The sequence below is a fragment of the Palaemon carinicauda genome, chromosome 33, assembly GCF_036898095.1.
Source record: "Palaemon carinicauda isolate YSFRI2023 chromosome 33, ASM3689809v2, whole genome shotgun sequence".
In the NCBI taxonomy this organism is placed as follows: Eukaryota; Metazoa; Arthropoda; class Malacostraca; order Decapoda; family Palaemonidae; genus Palaemon; species Palaemon carinicauda.
The window spans coordinates 54,235,935-54,260,637 of record NC_090757.1 but is presented as its reverse complement, the minus strand read 5'-3'; positions in this window follow the sequence as shown (position 1 = coordinate 54,260,637).

Genomic DNA, 24,703 nt, shown 5'->3' with positions numbered 1-24,703 from the left:
ACAATTTCAAGACATCTTGTCCCGACAAGGCAAGGATTAAACGGCGAATGATCGACAGATTGGCCGTTTCTGAACGTTCAACAGAATTAGAAATTAAATCATAGATTTTTATCCACTTATTCGTAAGGAAAATAATAATAATAATAATAATAATAATAATAATAATAATAATAATAATAATAATAATAATAATAATAATAATAATAATAATTCCAAATATTTGGTGTATATATATTGGATATCACCATTCCTTGAATTACTGACCAAACTTTGCCAGTTTCCGAGTTTCGTCTTCGACAAGCGATCGCCCTTGAAGGAGGAGACCTCTTGGCTGTCTGAGTGGGGTTAGTTAACCAACAGTTGTCAAGCTTCTCCAAGTAAGGGCTTGGCAATATATTCTGAGGGATGTTTCATTAAAAGGGTTTCATGATTATTATTCAGATTGGCTCTTTCGTGCATTTTCTTATTATATATATATATATATATATATATATATACATATATATATATATATATATATATATATGTGTGTGTGTGTGTGTGTGTGTGTGTGTGTTTGTGTTTTGTGTGTGTATGAGTCTGCGTGTAAATAAGAAAACGTACACACACATATATATGTATGGATGCTGTATAGGTATATGTATATACATTTTATTTGTATACTTATATAATTATATATATAAATCTATATTTATGTATGTGTACATATATATATATATATATATATATATATATATATATACATATATATATATATATATATATATATATATATATAAAATATACATATATATACAACAGTCGTAACTTTCATATATGATTCGCAATCAACATAACCATTTTATTAAAAGAAGGATAATTGGCTCGACAATCCCTTCATATATATCTACCATGGGATCAGTAGATCTTATTAGATTTTACTAAACTATTACAAACATCCTACTCCGCTTACCTGTGCTCAACTATCCAGAAATACTGCAACATATAACGTGTAATTGCACAAGTATTCTCAGCCTTCCATTAATACATTCAAGTCTTATATCACTCAGCTGTCTTTTTCATAATCACCACATTCAACCAACCATCAAAATACTCTCTCCACTGGCAAAAAAAATGTAATATACCATTAATTGAATTGTATAAGTTATTCAGAGATAAATTTGTTGAATAACAGCTCTCTAAGTAGTAACTTTCCTAGAAAATATCTCCCTTTTCTCACCAAACTCTGCATTTCCCTCTTACCCTCTATTTTCAATACTTTCAATTTTTCTGTCTCACATAATCCTTGACTAACAAATTCACACTTGTATACAGTATTTACAACTAATCTTTTCTAACAATATTAATTTTCCTCATTAACTTTTCCTTTTATCTCTTCCTCCCTCAGTGCAAAGTTGTTGTTAGTTGTTGTCACTTTATTCCAACAGATAACATGCTTATACACAAACAGTTCAGAGGGAAAATGTCACAAAAATTTAAACAGAACAAAAGGAACATTTAAACAGGTTCGATATATACTAGAAAAATAGGAAATAGTGTAACAATGTACAAGCGTGTGTGTGAAACACGTTCGGTATATAGGCTCCCCCCCAAAAAAAGACATAAGTGTGAAATAAGCTGTCCCGCTCTAGAGAGGCACATGGTAAGCGAGTCATCTTGCAGGATATATGGAGGTTTTAGGCAATAAATGTAACCCAGAGTTCTTTGGCACGAATATTAATCAAGAAAGCTTCCGGTGAGCCCAGATCACATGAAAAGGGCCCGTGAAAGGGGGCCCTGGCGGTAGTTTGTTAGTGTTGTTGCACAGGAAAATATGCGATACCTTGTTTAAATCTGTCAGTATATGTTGCTTCACTCTAGAGCTTGTAATTCTGGCGCCATAGAGTAAATTTTCCACCATGACGTGGATGTTGGAGATTATTGGAAGAGGTTGCAGATGGAAGTAATTCGACAGGGAAGACCATTTCAGATGCTGATACTTCCAGGGAATCTTTAGGAGTGGCCCTTTGTTCCAGGAGGAGCCAGGGAAACTGAGTAAACCAGTTGGAGTCATTGTATCGGGACATCAAAGTTGCTTTGAGGTGATGCCCAAAATATTCGCTAATGATGTCCACAACTGAGAAGAGAAAGTGGTACCACTGTCAAAAGTAAAATGATCAGGGATACCATATTTTGCTATCTCCCCTAAGAGTAAGGTGGATGTACATGAGGTGGATGTTGCAGTTTACTTGGGGATAGCTTCAGGCCAACGAGTGAAGCGGTCATTAGCGGTAAACAGGTAACAATGTCCTTCTAATGTGAGTAGGGGACTTACTATGTCAATGTAAATGTGGGCAATACGATCCTGAGGTTGAGGGAAGGTGCCCACTTCTGAATCCATGTGTCGATGTACTTTTGAAGTTTGGCATGACGTTCAGGTGCAGACCGAATCCTTAGCATGTTTAGTAATGCAGTGCAGTAGATTGGCACAAGGAATGTGAAGGGTCAAGAATGAAATCAAACCCCTGTCGGAGCATGGGGGCTGATATCCATGGTCTTTGTCTACCAGTACTGACATCACAGAGGAAGGTGGCGTTGCAGTCGTTCAGAGCAACGTCTTCCCAACAGAGGGATGTGCAGAGTGTGCTACAAGCTTCATATTCTGGATCTTTTCGTTGTAATCCAATCCCAGGTAAATGGGAGCCAATGTATTTCTTGAAAGGGCATCAGCAACGGGGCTCATTTTCCCAGTGATGTGTTGAAGGGTGTAATTGTATATAGATACGGCAGAGAGATGTTGGCATTGACAGATGGGCCAGTCATTGGACTGTTAAGTGAAGGCATGCACCAAATGCATGTGGTCCGTGCAAATGACAAATGGCGTACCTTCTAAGAATTAGCAAAGGTGACGGACAGCCAATTGCACCGAAAACAGTTTGTGGTCAAAGGTAAAGTAGCCGGATTCTGCTTTGGACAATTTTCAACTGATGAAGGTAAATGGGCGGGGCAAGCCATTAGCCACCTGCTCGAGTACTGCACCAATAGTGACATTGCTGGCATGGGTGGAGAAGGAAGGGGCATGTGGCATGGGAAAACTAAGAGCAGCAACGGTTGATAGGGCATTCTTTGCGTTGCAAAAGGTCGCTTCTTGAAGGGAAACACACTTCATGTCTTTTCGCTTGTCCTTGAGGGAGGCGTTGAAGAGGGAAAGAGTGGTGGCGATAGCTGGTAGGAACCGGTAATAATAGTTGATCACACCCAAGAATTCTTGAAGTGCTTTGATGGTTGAGGGGGTGGGGAAGTTCTGAACAGCTGCTACCTTCAGAGAGAGGGGGTGGACTCTTTCAGGAGTGATGAGGTTGTCATGGGTAGATACAATACTTTTAAAGGGATACGTCGTTAAAAGAGAAACTCTTATCTATTTCCAAAGTGTGAGCAGCGAGATGAGATTTGCCTACCGTATTGTTTGGTCAAACCTGTCATCACTTCACTATCATCAGCATTTTAGAATAAGCCAAGCCTCCACAAAGAGCGCCTACACTGTAAAAAGTTCAAGGTACAGAAAGGGTATAACGATTGAGCTGGGGTTTATATACATGTAAAACACCCCTAGGCTCAAAAATACCCCTCTACACCAGGGGGCAGGGTATTTTTTGTGAATAATATACTCTCTATTGTACTTTGTCGTAAAATGGGCTTGGTAAGTGTGTGTGATCATGTCATGAAATGAACTTTTACTCTGTATTAAATCACCATATTGTTACACTGATAGTGTAATGCACCAAAAAAGTTACTAACAACATATTGGTTTTGAGTTATGGATAGTTTTGAACAAAGTTCCTACAAAATGCGGTACCTGGCAATTTGTATTGTTGCCGTCTCGAGATTCTTCGAGAGCTCGGGAATTTGGCGGGAAATTTCAGTGGCGTTTGGACTCTGGTCTGCTCTGCAGTGAAGATAAATTGCTCCAATTAGCGTCATCGAGATTATAATATCTACACTGCATTTCATCAGTTAACCAAGGTAAGAACACTAACTGTCCATCTATGCAAGCATAAACAGTGGTTACGAATAAAAATTGTCAGACATCATCATTAGTTTTGCATTCAGGCTGTGATAGTCTAAAAAATCATTATTACTAACACCGGGGAAAATAAGTAAGAAATTATCATTAGTACTTAATTATGAGAGAGAGAGAGAGAGAGAGAGAGAGAGAGAGAGAGAGAGAGAGAGAGAGAGAGAGAGAGAGAGCGTCAAGCTGTCTGGGAGCAAAAAAAACCATAAACAACGTATTCAGCTAAACGTTAATAACATTATGATTACGAGTAGTCTGTAAGCAAACACTGACGCCAGTTTGACTTGAGGTAGCAGACAGTTAGGTATTTATGCATGATATTTTTTCCTTTCTTTTCTATATATATATATATATATATATATATATATATATATATATATATATATATATATATATATATATATATATATATATATATATATATATATATGTATATATATATGTATATAAATATATATATATATATATATATATATATATATATATATATATATATATATATATACATATATATACATATATATGTATATATACATATATATATATATATATATATATATATATATATATATATATATATATAAATATTTATATATTTAGGCACAGACACACTAACAAATATTTTCTTTTCACAGATTTCTGCGTACGGTTTGCTTTGCAGCTTCTGCCATCACTCTTTATATATTATATATATACTTTTGATTTTCAAGTGTAATGGAAATAATAAATTGATAAACCAAACTTTTAAAATCATTGACCTTATTACTTTATGTACTTATAAGCTATAACTACACCTATATAATGGTGGAATAGATATTAATTATAAAATTATTATTATTATACACGGGTATTTATGGCGTATAGAATACCCTGTAAAAGGGTATTCTTTACCTACGATACACCCCTAAGTAAGGGTATCTCAAGTATATGTTATACCCTTGATATGGGTATATTGTAAAGGGTATATTATAGTTCTTATATACCCCGATAGGGTATGCTATTTTAACCACTAGAAATACCCTTTTCTACCCCTTTTATACCCTTAATTTTTTAGAGTGTACAACGATAAGGGAGCTGTCTTATTTTGACCAAGATGTCATCGGCTTAATCAGTGGAACAAGCATATTTTGAGAAACTGAGCCTGAGGGATATCCTTGTTTATGAAATGTTATCATGGGTGGACATGTGCTGCGCTCTTGTTATGACATAACACAAGGTCCAGAATAATCAGAAATTTGATCTATAAGCTTCCATGGCATTAATCAAAGTGTGTGCTTATAAGGAGGCCAATCGAGATGCAGATTTGTAAAAAAAAAAAAAAACGTCTTCTATGGAAATTACTTCTGTCCACTGTAGTTAACTCCGCTCATACATGGGTATATAGACTTCAAGAAGAGATTGTCCGGGAGAATTAGGATAGGATATAAGACAAGAGAGAAACTATGTCTGAAGTAGATGACAACCAAGTCCTGATGAGATGACCAGAAGTCTGATAGAGTCAGTTTCCAACCTTCCCTTCAGACGACAATTGCCTATCTCCAAAATCCTGTTACGGCTGAGAAGAAGAGACAAATTGAAGCAGCCAGCCTTCCCTGCTTGTGACGAGAAGTAGCTAGCACTGCCTGCAGGCTATCACTATCATCGAATTCATGGAGAAGACTTCTAATGTACCGTCTTCGAATAAAAGATCATCGTACTATTTTCATATGAACCTCAGCTGCTCTTCTGCAACGTTCTCAAGACTGAAGCCTCCATAGCAGAATCGTCTCAGCAGCAGCAGAAAACTATTCCCTAAGTATTTCTACATTAGTGACTGTTCCCCTTTTCTATTGATGTTTTGATTGATTTGATTTGTCAGTTAAAAGTAAACGAATTAGTAACATTAATTTTGTGAATAAATGTGTTGTGTTTTTTCGTGTTTATTTTAACACTCATTTCCCATATTTCAATGGTGGTTGTTGGAAAAATTTGTTTTATTTATAAAAAGAACCTGTAGCGATCTTATGATCGTAACAACGGTGCCCTAAGAATGATACTTCATTGGTGCCAAAGGTACACTTGTCGCACTAGACTATTATTATCATTATTGTTATTGTTATTGTTATCAATAGCTAAGCTACAACCCTAGTTAGAAAAGAAAGATGCTCTAGGCCGTTCTGTTATAGACGATCGAGAACGATATGTAAGTGACGAAGGTGTTCCTCTTTGGAGAAAGAGTATGCCGTCCACCTAACATATACAGAAGGGAAGTCCCATAAGATTCCATCCATGAGGCATTGAAAAGTAGCTCCACCATTACAAAGGCTAAAACAGGAATAATTGAAAGTGTATGTACCGAAAGGGGTGGTGATAACAGTCTTGGGTTCATGGATACTTGATAATACTCCTTCAAGAGGTTGAGCGTAGAGAAATCCTTCACTTTGTGCAAGTAGGAGGTAACATCGTCGATTTTTATGATGGGGTAGTGATCCGGTTATGTCTGCATGTTCATATGCCCGTAATCCTCACAAGGGTTCAAGGGGCTAGCTTTCTTCGGGACAATGTGTAAGGGCGTCAACTATGGCCTTTAGGCCTTCCTTTTGAATAAGTCCAGTTTCTTCCATTTCGGCGAACTTTTGTTTATCGGCTGCCGAACAATCGGGTGCCAGACGCACGAGATTTGTGAACACTGTCATCTCTTGTCATCTTGATATGAGGACAAATAGCAAGTTTGGCAAGGACCGTGGGTGTTTGGGGAAGTTCTGGACGGAAGAATTCTTGGTACGACGGGAGGAGGTGGGCGTAGGTATCCATTGGTGCATTGATGTAGAGATAGAGGTTGGAGGGGGCGGGTTGAAGAGATTACGACCAATAGGAGTCCACGTTGACTAAGTGTTGATGAGCAACATCAACCAGGTGGTGGAAATAGAGAGGATATCTGCACAGAGGATTGGCAAAGTGGCGGCAGCAACGAGAAACTTCCAATGATATTTGGCGCTTCCAAATGATAATGTGAGGGTCTTGTACCTGTGGGTTTGCAGCAACCAGGCAGATGTCAGCAGACTTAGACTGAACTGCTTACTGACCATGTTATGCCCTGGAAAGTGGCCTTCATAGAAGAGAATGGCAAGCATCAGTGTCTACCAAAAATCACATGCACATACCCACATCATGTAAGATGAAAAAATTAGTGACAGGGAAGGCCAACGCTACAAGCGATGGCTTACATATAAATTATTTGGCCACAGACAACCATTTGCACATGTTTGTTCTTGTGTTGAAAAAGAGTACCTCCAATAACAAAACTGTTTGCAGAAGAGAACTTATAAAATGTGCTCCATTTTCATTTGCAACTTTGCCAAGACCCTCGACACCCATCACATTCTCTATCCCTTGATTATTTCTTCCAAATTTAGCATTGAAGTCGCCAATCTCAATTTTCATATCTTTCAGGTATCTCATCTATTACCCTCTGCAGTTCATCATAGTATTCCTCTTTCCTTTCTTCAGGAAAATCATTTGTTGGGGCATAACAATCAATAATGCTCATATTGCACTGCTTTGATTTGAACTTTGCTAGTAACAATCTTACTATTTACAGCTCTCCACTCGGTTAATGCCTTTTCTGCGCTTGGTGTCATTATAATTCCTACCCCTTATCTTCCAACTCCATCTGATCTTCCTGAGTAGATATGTATTTTGCCTTGGTCTAAAGTTTCCTTACTAATCCCCTTACAACGTGTTTCACTTTGGGCCAAGATATCCAAACTATATTCAATAAATTCACTCTCTCCTTGCTGTAACTTCCTAATCTGATTCATGGTTCTAACATTCCAATTACCTATTTTCAATTTTCATTTAGTATTTATAAACCGGCAGATTCTTAGCACCCCGCTACGCCTTGGACTTGGGGACATTCTGTCATCTTTTCTTTCCATGACACTAAATCCATAGAGGATTCATTGGCTAGATACATCAAAGGATAGCCAGTTCCTTGTCATGTGCAGTGCCTACCTAACAATGGCAAGTGACCCCTGTCCGTCCATACTAATTCTAGTAAGATCAACCTCCAGGCATAAGGAGTAAAAGCCGAATAGACAGTTTGTCAATCTCCTTAAACCCAATCCATCTCCCTGCTGCCAGTGACTTCATCGAGATTTAGGGAGCCTTTCCGCCCCACCCAAAACTCTTATTACTCTACCAGGTTGCTAATCCGCTAATACGAGTATAACCGTTGGCAAACATAGATTGCTAGGATATATATTCATTTATACTATATATGTATATGCAATATACAAACATGTTTGCCTCTATACACGTACACTATTTTCGCAAGTATGTATATAATAAAATAGTTTATAAGATGGTCTATTTTACACCAATAATTGCGTTGGTAAATTAGAAATTTTTTTCCGCCAAAGAAAAGATTTTATTGTTATTATTATTATTATTATTGTTGTTGTTGTTGTTGTTGTTGTTGTTGTTGTTGTTGTTGTTGTTGTTGTTGTTAGGCAGCTTCAATAAGTAATCAAAATATATATATATTTTTTGGTAATTAGAACCAGCCATATATAACTAATCTCAATTATCGTTCATACCTTTTGAAATTGAAATGCAGATTCTGTCATTTAATTCTCGCAATTGCCCTAATAAAAATGCATTTAAAATCATTTTCATAATTTCATAAATTTTCGTTGAAAATTATTCTTATCAATATTTCTTTGAAAACTATTGATTATCTAATTTTCATCTTAGAACTACTCAACTTAAAATTGATGTCATTTTATTGTTAGGTGTTTAATCACACGAAAAAGCTCTCTCATCTCTTATTTTCAAGAAACCTACTTCAAAAACTAAAGATGTGTCATAGAAAATCCTTTTGTTTTATAAATGAGTTGAGATATATTTTAAGGGCAAAACACGGCACCAACCCCCTCCTCCTCCTCCTCCTCCTCCTCCTCCTCCTCCTCCTCCTCCTCCTCCTCCTCCTCCTCCTCCTCCTCCTCCTCCTATACGGGTGTCAAATTTTCTTCTAAAACTCTGACATTTATATTTCTCAGATAGTGGACTATTCGAACAAACAGCCCTATTGCTATTCGTAGAAACCAATCAACCTTGTTTAGTAAACAAATGACCACTCTTTTATAGAAGACTCCCAATCCCTGTCAGGGGAAAGCCGCGCGAACTTATCTGAATGGGAAAGCATCCAAAGATCTCACGCTGGTTGAGTTTCCCTGAGCATGACTTGTGCTGTGGAGCCTAATCTCTCCTCTTGAAGTTCTGCTCTCTTTGTCATTTGATTTCTTTTTTCCTCTCCCTTTCTTTACTCGTCTCATCCCCTCTCTTTCCCGCACAGTTGGGGCGAAAACTGTCTCGAAAACCTTTAGAAATTCATCGTTATATTCAGAGACTGCCAGAATGCTTCGATTTACTGCCTAAATAAAAGTATACCCTAAGGATATTGCTGTCAATAAGAAGAGTTCCTGATAGTTTTCCACTGCAAATATATATACATATACATATACATACATACATATATATATATATATATATATATATATATATATATATATATATATATATATATATATATGTTATACTGTACAGCATATCATCGTTGTCATCATCATCAACATCCGTTACTAGTCAACTGCAGAACAAATGCCTCCGATTCGTTCTTCCACTTGCGTCAGTTTATGGTCTTTCTATGCCAGTCCACACCATATATATATATATATATATATATATATATATATATATATATATATATATATATATATATATATATATATATATATAATATATGTATATACATATATATATAGATATATATATATATATATATATATATATAAATACACATATATGTATATATACATACAGTATATATACGTATATATATACCTACATATAACAAAAGCTCCAGGCGAAATCACACAAAGACAAGAGCTTGTGACCGGCCGGGAGTCGAACCCTGGTCTGGCAAACTTGTATAGACAGTGACTACCACTTGGCCACGAAGAAAGATAAAAGTCAATGACAATTCTTCTGTACTTATATCTGTCTAATTCAGGTGTTTTGTACTTAGAACTGAAATCAACCCATCTTCGCCATCGTAGCTAATTGGTAGTTTGTTACTAGGGATTCATTTAATGATAAATTTTGCACATTTAGACGGGGGTTTTTTATATTCAAATAAGCCATATATTTTTGAGATTTGAGATTTTCCTTACGAATATGTGGATAAAAACCTGGAATTTACTTTCTAATTCTATTGAATAATCAGAAACGGCAAATTGTCAATCATACGCCGTTTAATAATCCTTGCCTTGTCGGGGACAAGATGTCTTGAAATTGTTTCCTAACTGAATAATCCCCAGAGTAATGGACAAACAGAAATGGCTGGATGACTATTACGTGCATACAGTCCCTGGACCAAATAGTGAGCTTATTGCAACTCTCTTTGTAGTTATGTCTTGACATTGTTTCTATCTCCCGTGCATTCTTTTTTACATTTATCGCTTCCTTTTATTATTTCATCTATATTTTATTATATCTTATTTTTTCAGTGTAAGTAGTTAACTTAATTTATCAACCAAATATGTTATCGTTTGATCTCATCTGTTAATCAAACCGGGTGTTGATAACTTAACCAGGTATGAATCTTGGTTTCAAAACCGTAAATTGGATTCAGTTCCTCTCTTAGTGTTTTAACCAAGCTTTCATTCATTGACTTAATAATTCTACAAGGTTTTGATACCAGGTATAGAAACTTCAGACCAGATTCAATTTGTTTTTTTATGTTTCCACTAAGCGCTTGTTCTAATCCTCCATATTCGAAATCACTTTCGATTTTTACCTCCATAATTTAATAAGATTAGATTCCATAAATGAACCCTGGTGCGCTTTTTAATCCTATTTTTATTTTTTATTTCCAAGTCTATTTTTATACGGTAATTTGAATACAGTTTCATATTTTAAACCAGATTTTTATTTTCAGTCATATGCTTCAAGTTTGTTCTATATCTGGACTCCATAATCCTGCCTGATTTTGTTTCCTCTTGACACACTACTCGAGTTGAATCATGAATGAATATGGAACGATAATTTTATTTTTGTCCTACACCGTTTTTCCTTAGCTGATAATTTCTTTTTAGTTACTATTTTTTATGTTATCTATTGATTTTTCACAATTCTGGTGTCTTGACAGCTTCATATTAGGCTTCTAATCACAACGATGGTAAGGTTGCAGAAACTACAAGAGACTATTAAGCTTAAGTGCGACTCGATCCCCAGTCCAGCAGACTGCCAGGTAGGGACGTTTCAAAAAGGCCATCACAAGCCTTAAGTCTTTGCAGCGTCAATCTGCTATCTTGATTCCAACCCCCCCCCCCCCCCCATTTAAGCTTTCTTTTGTTCCTTAGTTCCTTCTGTCCACCTTAACTTTCAACGACGGGGTCCACACAGTTCCAACACAGCACCAAATGCACCTCTTCCACCCCGTCCCCACCATTGAAATATGCCTCATAAGCTGTTATATTAGGTTTTTAATCTTTTACCAACTCATCCCACAATTTTCTGGGTTAGACTTTGATGAAAAAAAAAATATATCAGGTAGATAGGGCTGTAATTAATTTGAATGTTATCAGCCATATAAGTAGTCACATTTTCCAGAACTTTGTAGGTTAGACTTCAACTTATTTCCAATTTATCTCACAGCTTGGTATATTTATTTCTTAACTTTTTCTTCTAGGCCTTAACTAATTACGAAATTATAGCAACGGGTTTTATTAGCCTTTGGTTATTTCTTGTGCATCTTACAGCGTAATTGGTTAGTGTTTGGCTCATTTCAAGTTTATACCACCAGTATGTTAGTTTGATTTTATCATAGAATATTCCAATCATTATTTACATCATAAGAAATGGTGGGAATGCTGTCGGAAATAGAATTGTATAAAAATAAGAAAAAATTCAAGTGATACAAAGTTAGGTTGACAAACGAGATTTGAAAGACTCGTTCTAATTAGTCATATATGTTATTGTTATCGTCAAAGAAGAAGAAAAAAGAAGAAGAAGAAGAAGAAGAAGAAGAAGAAGAAGAAGAAGAAGAAGAAGAAGAAGTTATTGTTATTGTCAACCTAATGTTCCAAAAAATCTATGTACAAAATAGGAATGATGAATTTACGGAATTAAAATGAATTGCATACGATTTTGGGTATTGCCTTATAAGTGGAGTGAATGTAACTGACTTTATTACCACAAACAGCGAGCTTCTAAAATAGTTTCCGTGAAAGAATGTCACACAAATTCAGAGAGATTGATACAAGTACATACAGGCATAAACAACTTATGTGCGAGGGGAGACCGATAATGACAATATACAAAAGACAGAAATACTGTTACAGTGTACGAACGTGTAAAAAAATGAGCACTGCTCTTGAGAGGCAGGAGATATTTAGGTTTTAGGCGATCACTGGAGACCCAGTTTTCTTTGCAATGCATGTCAAGGAAGAATGCTTTAGGCATACGACGAATCACAAGGAAAGGGCCCTTATAAGGGTGTGTTAACGGTGGCTTGCTAGTGTCATTGCGCAGGAAAATGTGCGTTGCCGAAAGCAGATCTGTCAGTGTGTGTTGCTTAGCTGGGGGCTTGTAAGTATGACGGCATGGAGTAAATTTTCCCACAGCGTGACATAGGTGCTGAAGGTTTTCGGGGAGGTTGCAGACGAAAAAAAACCGGCAGGGACGACCAACGGGTCACCATACACCATTTCAACTGCCGAGATATCCAGGCCATCTATGGGAGTGCTTTAGTCCCAGGACGACCCAGAAAAGCTGGGTAAACAAGTTGGAGTCCTTGCAGCCGGACATCAAAGCCACTTAGAGGGTATGGTGAAATATTTTAAATATACCGTTGGCTGCAGAGTTGTATTAACCCCAGAGATTCGCTAATGATGTTCACAATTAAGAGGTGAAAGTGGTACCCCTGTCGGAAGTAATATTCTCAGGGATTCCAAATCTTGCTATCCATCCTGAGAGCAAGGTGGATGTACGAGATGCAGACGTAGAAGATTCCATGGGAATGGCTTCATGCTCATGAGTGGAATGATTGATGACGGTAAACAGGTAACAATGTCCTTGTGATGTGCGTAAGGGACCTACAACACCAACGTGAATGTGGGCAAAGCACCGCTGAGGCCCAGGAAAGGTCCCAACTTCTGAATCTGTTTTTCAATGCACTTTTGAAGTTTGATAAGAAGTACAAACAGTGACCCAATCCTTAGCATCCTTAGTAATGCCATGAAAAATGAACTACTGACGTCACAGAGGAGAGTGGTTTATAGTCATCGAGAGGGATGTCCCCCCAATGAAGTGATCTGCAGGATGTCTTACGTGCTTGATAATCTGGATCTTTTCTTTAGGTTTCTGCCAAGGCTTTGTAATCTAGTCACAAGTGGATGGCAGCCAATACGTTTCTTGACAAGGCATCAGCATCGGTGGAGAGATGTCAGGTTTGAGGGGCGGACCAGTTGTCGGGCTGTCGAGGGAAGGCGTGCACCAGACGCATAATGTCCATGTGAGTGACGAAGGGCATACCTTCCATGAAGTGGCAAAAGTGACGGACAGCCAAGTGCACTGCCAGCAATTCGCGGTCGAAGGTAGAGTAACCGGATTCCACCTTGGGCAGTTTCCTACTGAAGAAGGCCAATGGGCAGGGCGAGCAATTGACCACCTGCTCGAGTACTGCCCAAATAGCGATGCGGCTGGCATTAGTGTAGAGAAGGAGAGGCGCATGTGCTAAGGGAAAAGTAAGGGCAGCAGCAGTTGATAGGGGACTCTTTGCGTTGCAGAAGGCTGCTTCTTGAAGGGGACCCACTTCAGGTCTTTTGGCTTTCCCTTGAGGGAGGTGTAGAGCTGGTCAAGAGTGGCAGCGATGGCTGGCAGGAAACGGTGATAATAGTTGATCATGCACAAGTATTCTTGCAGAGCTTTGAAGATCGAGGGCGTGGGGAAGTTCTGAACGACTACTACCTTCTCAGGTAGGGTGTGCATCAGGAGTGATGCGGTGCCCTAAGAACGATACTTCATTGGCACCAAAGATACACTTGTCGTACTGGACCACAAGACCGTTATGTTTTCTGTTGTAGACGGTTGAGCACGATGCATAAATGATAGAGATGATCCTCTTTGAAGGAAGAGAACACAAGTATGTCATCCAGATAACATATACAGTAAGGGTGGTCCCCTAAAATACCGTCCATAAAACGTTGAAAAGTGATCCAGCATTACGAAGGTGAAAATAGGAGTAATTGAAGTCTATGTTTCGAAAGGGGTGGTGATGGCGGTTTTTGGGATGTCTTCTGGGTTCATGGGTACCTGATAATAGGCCTTCAGGGTCGAGCGCGGAGAAAACCTTTGCTTTGTGCAAGTATGAGATCCCGTCGGCTATTTTTGGAAGTGGGTCGTGATCCAGTTCTGTCTGCATGTCCAGGCACCAGTAATCCTCACACAGATGCAGGAGAGCCATCTTTCTTCAGGGCAATGTGCAAGGATGACGACCATGGGCTTGAGGCCTTTCAGCAAAGGCCAATTTCTTCCATTTTGGCAAACGTTTGTTTAGCGGCTGCCAAACGACCTGGTGCCTGTCGTCTGAAAAAGGTCCCCGTTGTCTTGATATGGTTATAAATACCATGTTTGACGGGAATTGTGGTCGTTTAACGAAGTTCTGGATAGAAAACTTCCAGGTTCGATGTGAGGAAGTGGTCAAAGGCATATGTGGGTGTGCTGATGTGGTGAGCGAGGTCGGAGGGGGTGGCTTGGAGAGGTGCCGAGAAGTACGAATCCGAGTTGATTAACCATCGGTGAGCTACATTGACCAGAAGGTGGAAGTGTGACATTAAGTCGGCACCAAGGATTGGCAATGTGACATCAGCAATGAGAAACTTCCAAAAATATTTGGGCTTTCAAATGATAATGTGAGAGGTTCCTAACTGTTGGTGGGTATCACAGATATGTTGGCCACTACCAGGCGGATGTCAGCAGACTTAGACTACATTGAGTTCTGGAGAGAATGGTAAATCCCCGTGCCTATCAAATGTCTTATGTCCGTACCTACATCAAAAGGTTAGTGACAGGGGAGCCTACCACCATAAGCGAATGCCTACTTACCCAATTTTTTTGGCCACTGACAATCATTCGCACATTTCTTTGCAGCAGCCTGGAATTTAGAGTGGTAATAGCATAACTTCAGCCAATGGCCATCAGGAAGTGGCTGGAGAGGTCGTTGGGGCGTAAGCGAGGGGATGTATATGTGGGTGGTGGGTGGCTTTGTTGGAGCTCCGGCACGTTGCATGGTGGGTCTCTGTGATCTATCGCATTTACGTCCGCTTTAGTCCATGTTGAATAGGTGTTCACTTCGTTAGGAGTGGAGGTGTTGATGGAGGTCTAGAAGGTAGTGAAGTGGCTGTACGTAAGGACGACGACTTTGGTCATAGGTCCTTCATGGGCAAAATATCAACATCGGGAATAGTGGCACGTATAGGTTCGGGTAGGCGCCATACCCAAAGGGCATGGAGTAGATTCATTTCACGAGAGGAGCCATCTGCAGCAGGTTGTAGATGAGTGATACTGGACATTTCCCTGAGGGCGAGGAAAGCCTTTTGGTCCCCCAACGGTTGTTGAGAGAGTTGAAAAAGTGTTGCTATGCGGGCGGCTGGCGATGGCTAGTACTGCACCAGGAGGTATGATTTGAGGGCTTCGTATGTTATTGGCGTGTCTCCTTGCTCGCACTGCTAATCAGAGATCTCTGAGAAAGTATCCTCGGGGATCGCCGCGAGAACGTAATCTGCTATGGTACTTGATTGAGTTACGCCCTTAATGCGAAACTGGACTTCAGCACGCTGGAACATAGTGAACGCTCTCCATTGGCGAAGGACAGTAGTTTTAGGGGCATTGGCGTTGACAGTATAGTCGGTGTCTGATAGCGGCATCATCAAGCAATAAGACACAGCAGTGAAGGGGAAAGCGGGGAGTGGGGGAGCTGAACACTACGGTGGTCACCAATGTGCGGAGGCCCCAATTGGATATTAACTGAGAAGCGGACTTAATGTAACTGACTTTATTTCCACAAACAGCGAGCTTTCATAACAACACTTTCCATGAAAGTAGGTCACAGAAATTCAAACAGATTGATACAAGTACATACAGGTAGAAACAAGTTATCAGTGTGAGGGGAGAGCCATAAGGACAATATATAAAAACAGAAATACCGTTACAGTGCATAAGCGTGTGATACGGGGGACTGTAATTCCCTATCATTCTGCTAATTTCTGAGAAACCTCACGTATCCTATTCAAAGACCATGTAGTGATGTGTATCAAAGTTCTCTCCCTTCGTCTAATGATAAAATGGTTACAGCAGTCGCTTGCGAAACGTAAATAAACCTGATGTTCTTCTTCTCTCCTATTTGAATGCGAAAAGAACGTGGAGAAAGAACTCCGTGGAAGAGGGTAAAATGCTGGCAATTATGAGGAATTTCTTATGGCAGTTTAAATTTTGGTGTAAGGTTATTCTCGGCTTCAATACTAAACTCCCCCCGACTTTCTTGTGTTGTCACTTTAGTATTCGCACGTTCAGGACAAGATACCAACTGATTTACGTTTTATAAATATCCTGCTCGAAAGTTATTCTTGGTATGTCCAAATTCTCTTTCTCTCTCTCAATTACTTCAGAATATATTTCGAGTCAAATATTTCCACATAAAAATTGATTTCAAATATCCAAAGAATTTTTAGCGTAATATTTTATCCTAATACAGAGAGAGAGAGAGAGAGAGAGAGAGAGAGAGAGAGAGAGAGAGAGAGAGAGAGAGAGAGAGAGTGAGTTCCAAATATTTTAAATTACGACTCAAAACCATGGTGTATGTTATATGAATGGCGAAAAGTAAGTCTTAAACGTGAATGAAGGAATTGGAACAGGTTGTAAATCTTTGTTTTTTTTTTTATTTCGCTCTCCAGATGATCTTGTCAAGGGTTATTGTCGTCAGTGCACCTTATGTGGTGTACTGTATTCATTACTTAAAGTTCTTTACAACGCTCTTTTAGCCCCTAGCCTTCCACTACAGCTTCATTCCCGTTTTCCTTCTTCCATCTTACTGTCCAACATTTTAACCTTTACTGCATATTGCAACTGCTCTATTTACTTGCAGGTGCACCTGGTTGGTGAAGGGCCTCCCAGGCCCCATGGCCTGACCATAAAGATCAAAGGATTTATCAAGCAATCAAGCACGTTATCTATTAACCGTTGGATTATTTTGTAACATAAATCAGCATTGGCCAGATCATCGTGAAATTTATTATATTACCTTTTGCACTTTACCTTAAGCCAGACTTGTCATATCCGTTACGTTTATATCTCCTATTAAAATGAAGTTACATCAGACGCAAATTCAAACAGAGCATTTTACCACCGTAGAGTTCTGCAAATCAAACCTGACTTTTACTACTGTAGAGTTTATTGCGTCACACAAATATTGTTATCCATCATTTGTTAACCACATTATCTAAATGCAGGGGCCGAAGGGAAAGGAGTCGTCATCTTAACTTCTAGTGAATAACACCCCTAAAATACGAAATATATATATATGTATATATATATATATATATATATATATATATATATATATATATATATATATATATATATACATATATATAATTTAATAACACTTTAAGGTAGAGTATTCCAAAGCGAAATGGTATCTAGAATATGAAATAAAAAGAATAAGATAAAAAAATCATCCCTATGACATTCTTGTTTTCTGAATGTATCCCTTTAAGACGATGGTTCCTCTCACTTGAATGGAAAATGGTTCACTGATCATATTCCTCTTCTTTGTTTAGTGAGAAATGAAGTCGAAGCACGTCTTCGATGATTTCAAGTGGATGAAAATATAGTTCTTGTGGTAAATAAATGGGGTGTATGCTCTGAGCCTTATTTCAGAAGTTTCATATGACCTTTATATGTTCAACGTGTGTAGTTTTAGATTATCTCTCTCTCTCTCTCTCTCTCTCTCTCTCTCTCTCTCTCTCTCTCTCTCTCTCTCTCAGAAGCTTAACCTTGCCACAAGGACCAGGTCTGAACATCCAGACTAAAACTAGACCACTATTAACTCTTCCACTTTTTCATATTTTTATTTTGCTCGTTCTCAACCCTTTTGAGTACTAATTAATACGATTAAGGATAAAACAGAGAATGCAATCTTAGAAGTACAGGGAAGCGTATGATAGAGTTGCTAGGGAAGTGATATGGAATGTGATGAGGGTATATTAACTTTTCCTATTTCTGTTTTGCTCTCTTTCTCAACCCCTTTGTCCAAACTCTCAACTTTCAATTTCCTTTTGCTTAAAAATATTTAAAATATAAATAAATAAATAAAAGAAAAAAAAAATAAATATTATAATACGATGTCTACTTATAAGTAACCTATAGACATAAGGAGCTGACAGTTACCTCATGCTCAGAGTAGAGGCTTTGGAACCTCTATAAAACAGCACTAGAAACACGCTCAAAGGTTTCGAGAGACTGGGACGGAGGAATCCCAGGGTGGCAGTGGACGCAAGAGTTGAATAGTGCTATTAGTGCCCCACAAAGCACATTCTTAACTATAATAGCTGACCCCTCACTGTAACCGACCCCTTGTGAAATAGGGTCATCTGACCCTGACGTTGACAGCTTTTGTGACTTGTTTGGGTCCTGGCCATCTAAAAAGCCAGTTGCTGCTTCTTGGTAATACTCAATAGTACCTAAGAGTCTGGCTGTTCTTGGATGTCCGGAAATTCCAGTACTCGATAGCCTTCCGCTATCAATCCTGGCGAGAAACCAGGCTTCTGCCTTGTTCTGCTAAGTTGGGATATGCGGCACGTTAGGGACAGCCCTGTGATGGTTTGACAGCACTCAGGGGAGGATGGGGTTACTTTTCCTCCTGGGAAAAGTTGGAAAGTCATCTAGGATTAAGCGGATACTGCAGCAGGTGGGTAACTTTCAACCTAACAACCCTCTCTACTTTACAGTAGTAGTCACAAAACTAGTAATCAAAGGAGTTATTAGCTAAGATCTCCAAATAGAGACAGCGACATTATCATAAAGGAGTTAAAGATGAGTGAAAACTGAAGTTGAAGCATAAATGTGCAAAGTGCCAGATAAAAAACGGTGCGTCGAATTCAAAGAAGAGTGCACTTCAAACCTGCACTATAATAGTGTACACCTGTTCTGCCAGCAGGACTAGGAAATAAAAAAAAATGATAAATGAAAACCAAGAACAGAGAAAACAAATGGTAGAGATTATGTTCAAGTTTTAACAGTGAGAAATAAGAAATAAAGAAGTCAGACGATGTTTTAGAAAATAGGATTAGTATCGAAGAAATGTAAAACAGGCAAAATCAAGGATAAAACTTTCAGAGGATATAATTGTCAACGAAAACAGAGAATTCATGAAACACACTAGAGGAAGGGAAGCAAAGGCCAAAACGAAACAACAGCCTAGAAATTTAAATGCCACCAGAAACAGATTCTCCCTACTATCTGAGAAGAAGGGGACGAGACTTTGTTAATTGGAGACTCAATGGTAAAGGACTAAGGGCAGCACTTCGGCCTCAAAAAGAGGAGAAAGGTCCGGTACTATTTAGGTGTCAACGCACAGAAGATAGAAGACGTGGTCAATAAAACTAAAACAGAGAACAAAAAGACCACTATTAATGTTCAGGCAACCGGAAACGATCTGTTCCTAAAAAAGAACGCAGCTGGCAAAAAAGAACCCTTGGTTAAACATCTAGAAAGAAAAAACGGTACAAGACCAATAATACAATAGTTAAAAGTATCCTCTCAAGATTCAGTGTCTGCCACTTTATCCTTAGCAAGGTATTAGGATAAATGGAAGGCTGAAGTCTATCTACCACAAGAAGAAAAAGAAAGGTAAATTTATAGATCCCTGGGACTCATTCTACGGCAAGTAATAATTATACAAAAGAGATGGATTACGCTTAAGTGAAGAATGCAAGAAAGTATACGGAAACTAACTTAATCTTAGCCTTATGGAAAACATTAGACAAAAAACAAAGTAGACCTTTGGAAAATCCTCCAAAATTAAATAGAGCAAATTTTGATGAAAAATTAGATTATGCAGATAGAAGTAAAACTAAAACACTAGTAAATCAGGGAAACTAGCAAAACCACAGAGGTAGTGAAAAGAGGTAGGAAATTTCCTCAAGAGAGCACAACTCAATGCTCATTCAGCTAAAAAAAATGGAAAACTTCAGGCAATAATAGCTAATGAGGAACTAGATGTTATGGGTATTACCGAGACTTGGATTCAAGAAAAAAAAACAAAGGATTTTATCAGAGAATACGAAATACCAGTTTTCAAGCTTTTCAAGATACTTATCAAAAAAGGTGGAGGGGTAATGCTCTATATTAGAAATCCACCAAACCTAATAGAAATTCAATTAGAAACTGAATATAAAGTGACAGGTCCTAATGTTAACACACTTGGAAAAATCATGTCTATTCTAGTAATATACAGACCACCACACCAATTGTGAGAACAGGACAAAGAGCTGTATTGACAACTTGGTCAAGAAGTGAACAATAAGCTAGTTTCTCTAATGGAAGACTCCAATGCAGCAGTAAACTGGGACACTATGAATTCTACATAATACACAAAGAGACACAGGCTACTAGAATTTTTCAACAATGAATTCCTCCATCAGTGGGTCGATAAACCAACTAGGGGAAACAACAAACTTGATATGGTACTAACAACAGAAGAAAATTTGGTATCAAGTGTCTCAGTAGGAGAAAATATTGGCAAAAGTGACTATAGAATGGTTAGATTTCAGGTAAGTATTCTTCATCAAAAAGAAAAAAAAAATGTAAAAAAGCTAAAATATAGAAAAGGTAACAGGATACAACTAAAGAAATGCACCATTTTCTTAGAATACAATGATACAAGGAACATAGATACACAATGGGACTCCTTTCTAGAAATATATAAAAAAGGGCTAAATGTATACAGCATAGAAAAAATTTTACCAAATAGGACTCCACAGCCTAAATGGTTCAACAGAGAAATAGCCAATGCAATAAGAAGTAGAGACAGGAAACCTAAATCAATGGGTCCACAGCCCTCGATTAGTTAAATTTTCTAAAACAAAAAGTTAAGCAACAATGTAGGAAAATTAGTCAGGAATGTCGAGATCAATGAAGAGAAAAGTGTGGTTTAAGCTAGTAAAGAAAACCCGAAAATCAATAAAAAAACAACATCAGCCCATTGGAGACTCCGAGGGTAATTTTATAACAAATTATTTGGAAAAAACCGAACTGATGAATGCATATTTTACAACTGTATTCACTAGTGAATAATCAAAGACTCTCACCGAAGCAACTATCAAATATGAAGGACAGTAACCAATAAACAGAAACGCCTGTACAATGGGAGATGTCAAAAAAAAAAAAAAATAAATAAATAAATAAAAATAAATAAATAAAATAAAGGGACTCGGTAAGTCTTAGGCACTAGGTCAAGATGATATTAACCCAAGAGACATTATAGAACTAGAAGAAAAGATAACCCCACACTTTCACTAAATGTTCCGAAACACAGCCAGCGCAAGAGAGACGCCACAAGGATGGAAACTAGGCAAGTGTTTCTTCAATCTACAAAAACCAACAGAAAAATCTGTGTCTAATTTCAGTGCCTTACAAAATTTTTAATCAATGATAGTTGATTCAATAGTAGAACACATAAAGAAAAACGATCTTCTGATAGACGGCCAATGGGGTTTTAGACAAGAGATCCTGTGTGAAAAATCTGTTAGAATTTTCCCACATTATGTTTAGTATATTTGAAAATATCAGAAAAATATTCGTCATATACCTAGACTTTCAAAAGCCTTTTGACAGTCTATTAAAAAATTATTGTTAAAATCAGAGCACTAGGATCATTGATGAGCCAACTAGATGGATTGAAGATTGGCTGACAAAAAGAAAATAGAGAATTGTAATTATTGGAGAAACCTCAGAAAGGGCAACTGTTACAAGTGGAGTACCTCAAGGATCAGTCCTTGACATAGATTTAGGATTAACTGGTAGAATATTCAAATTGGCCTACGATATTAAACTAGGCATAAACGCTGTGAACTTAAAAGACATAGAAGCCTTAAGAGATGATCTGATTAAGTTGAGAGAAGGGTCCAAAAAATGGAAAAATGTCTTTAAACTGTGGGAAATACAAAATTATGCACATAGCTTATAGTAACCCACAAACAAATTACTCACTGTTGGGTAATAAAATAGTAATTGTGGACCAAGAGGAAGATCTCGGCACAACTATTATCAAGGATTTGAAGTTCACCAAACAGTGCATAAAAGCTGAAAAGGAAGCACAAGAAGACACAGGGACACAATTCAAATACAGAAACAAAACAACTGTACTACAGCAGTACACATCACTTGTGTGACCCCATCTTGAATACGGAGTCCAATTCTGGGCTCCAAGTATTCAGATGGATATACAGTAGATAAACAGGAAGCAGTACACGCTAGGGGCACCAAATTATTTCCAACACTAAAGGCAATTTAGATATAGAAAGAGAATGGAACGCTCGAACTAAGGGGACTGCTAATAGAGACATTAAAAATCCTTAAAGGAAAAACAAACGTATACTACAATAATCTATTCACGCTTAACACAAATCAGTCCAGAGGTAACGGATACATACTGGAATTGAAAAGATACAACACCATTCAATGTGGTAATTTCTTTATATACAAAATAGCAAATACCTGGAGACAATATCCAGCAGATGTAGTAAAAAATAACACGGAAAATGAATTCTATAATAAGTGAGGCATTATCATAAAAATCTCTAAATGTTTACATTAAAACGCTCTATCTAAGAGCTAATGGAGTCTCCGCAGATGGACTAACAAGTCCTTGTGACACACACACACTCTCTCTCTCTCTCTCTCTCTCTCTCTCTCTCTCTCTCTCTCTCTCTCTCTCTCTCTCTCTCTCTCTCTCCCTCTCTCTCTCCTTATTCATCATCTATGCCACTATCCTCTTTGTATTCTTTAATGTCTTAATAAATTTAATGTTACCATAAATTTCCAATAACAAATCTCAAATCTACAATTCATATCTCTCGGTTAAGAGGCTCTGAATCATTTAACATAATCTCATTAACTCCAAATGAAACCTGGAAAGCACTCAGCATTGTAATTATTAACTTCCCTTTCATTATAGATTAAGTTTTTGATTATCATAGATATTTTGTGATGAAATGTGAAGGACTGTTTTACTGGTCGATGCCATATTATTTCAACATTCATTTCATCCGATGAATTTATCTTTATAATTGGTTTTCGGTGATGCGAGAACAGACATTAAATTATTGATTTGAAATATATAACGTCAAGAGCTATATATTTTTACTATGCTCTTTTAAACTGTTTTAGGGAATTGTTTTATCATGATACTAGGGTACGCGACCCCTACTCGCTCTCTCCCCTACTTGAGGGACAGAGATCTTCGCATGACCGCAATATATATATATATATATATATATATATATATATATATATATATATATATATATATATATATATATATATTAATTTTGCACACTTTTATATATAATATATATATATATATATATATATATATGTGAGTGTGTGTGTCTGCGTGTGGCTGTAGGTGTGTTTGAGCGTAGCCAGACATATTCTCTTTATCCCTTATAATTTTATATAGTTAAAAAAGCATTTTCCTCCTTACAAAAAAAAAAAAAACTTTTCAACTCTCTTCTGGCTCCTCTTTGTAACTCGCTGAGGTAAAATTGGTCTCGTCCTGATTGGCCCAGTAAGGCTTATCCTGGATTGGGGAACGGGGGTGGGTGTTGTTGCGGGAGGGGGGGGGGGTGAGAGAGAGGGGTTTAATGTTACCAGTGCAGCCTCCATTGGGCCTGTAGTTCTGCCCAATTTCTATTCATGTACTACACCTCTGTTCCCTATCAGCTTCTTCCAAATTACTGGCAAACCTCTTTTTAATTTCTACTTTATATTATCATTACTGGGTCGTGCCACCGCCATATTTGCTTATCAGCATTGAATGTCCCCCTCGGACCCAACTCCAGTCCAAATGGCCGTTATCCCATATATATACGAATTCCCTTCCACTGTCCAAAAGATCAAACTTCTCGCTGAGAGGTTCCTCTCTTGGCAAGAGCCCGTGCTTGCTTAAGGTCTAGTTATTATTTAACAGTTTTGGTATAGCTACGTTTATATGACATTTATTGATTTCTTTTTCATTTTAACTTTCTTTGAGGGTGGTACTCTATAAGACTGTTTCTGTCTCTTATCTTTTGTCAAGATAAATATTTGTTATTTCTTTATTTTGTGTGATTTAATATATGCTTGACCTTTCATTCGTTGAAACTGATATTCTAATTCCTAATGGTTGTTTTCCTTAAAGTTACAACATTAATAAAAAAATCATTATTTCGTTTAAGAATTTAATTCTAAGTTCAATCTTGAACCCTATTTCGTGAATATCTATTAAAAAGCAAAAGTCCTTAAATGGAAAAGGCTTGATTACAAAAGGAAATAAATTTGGAGGGC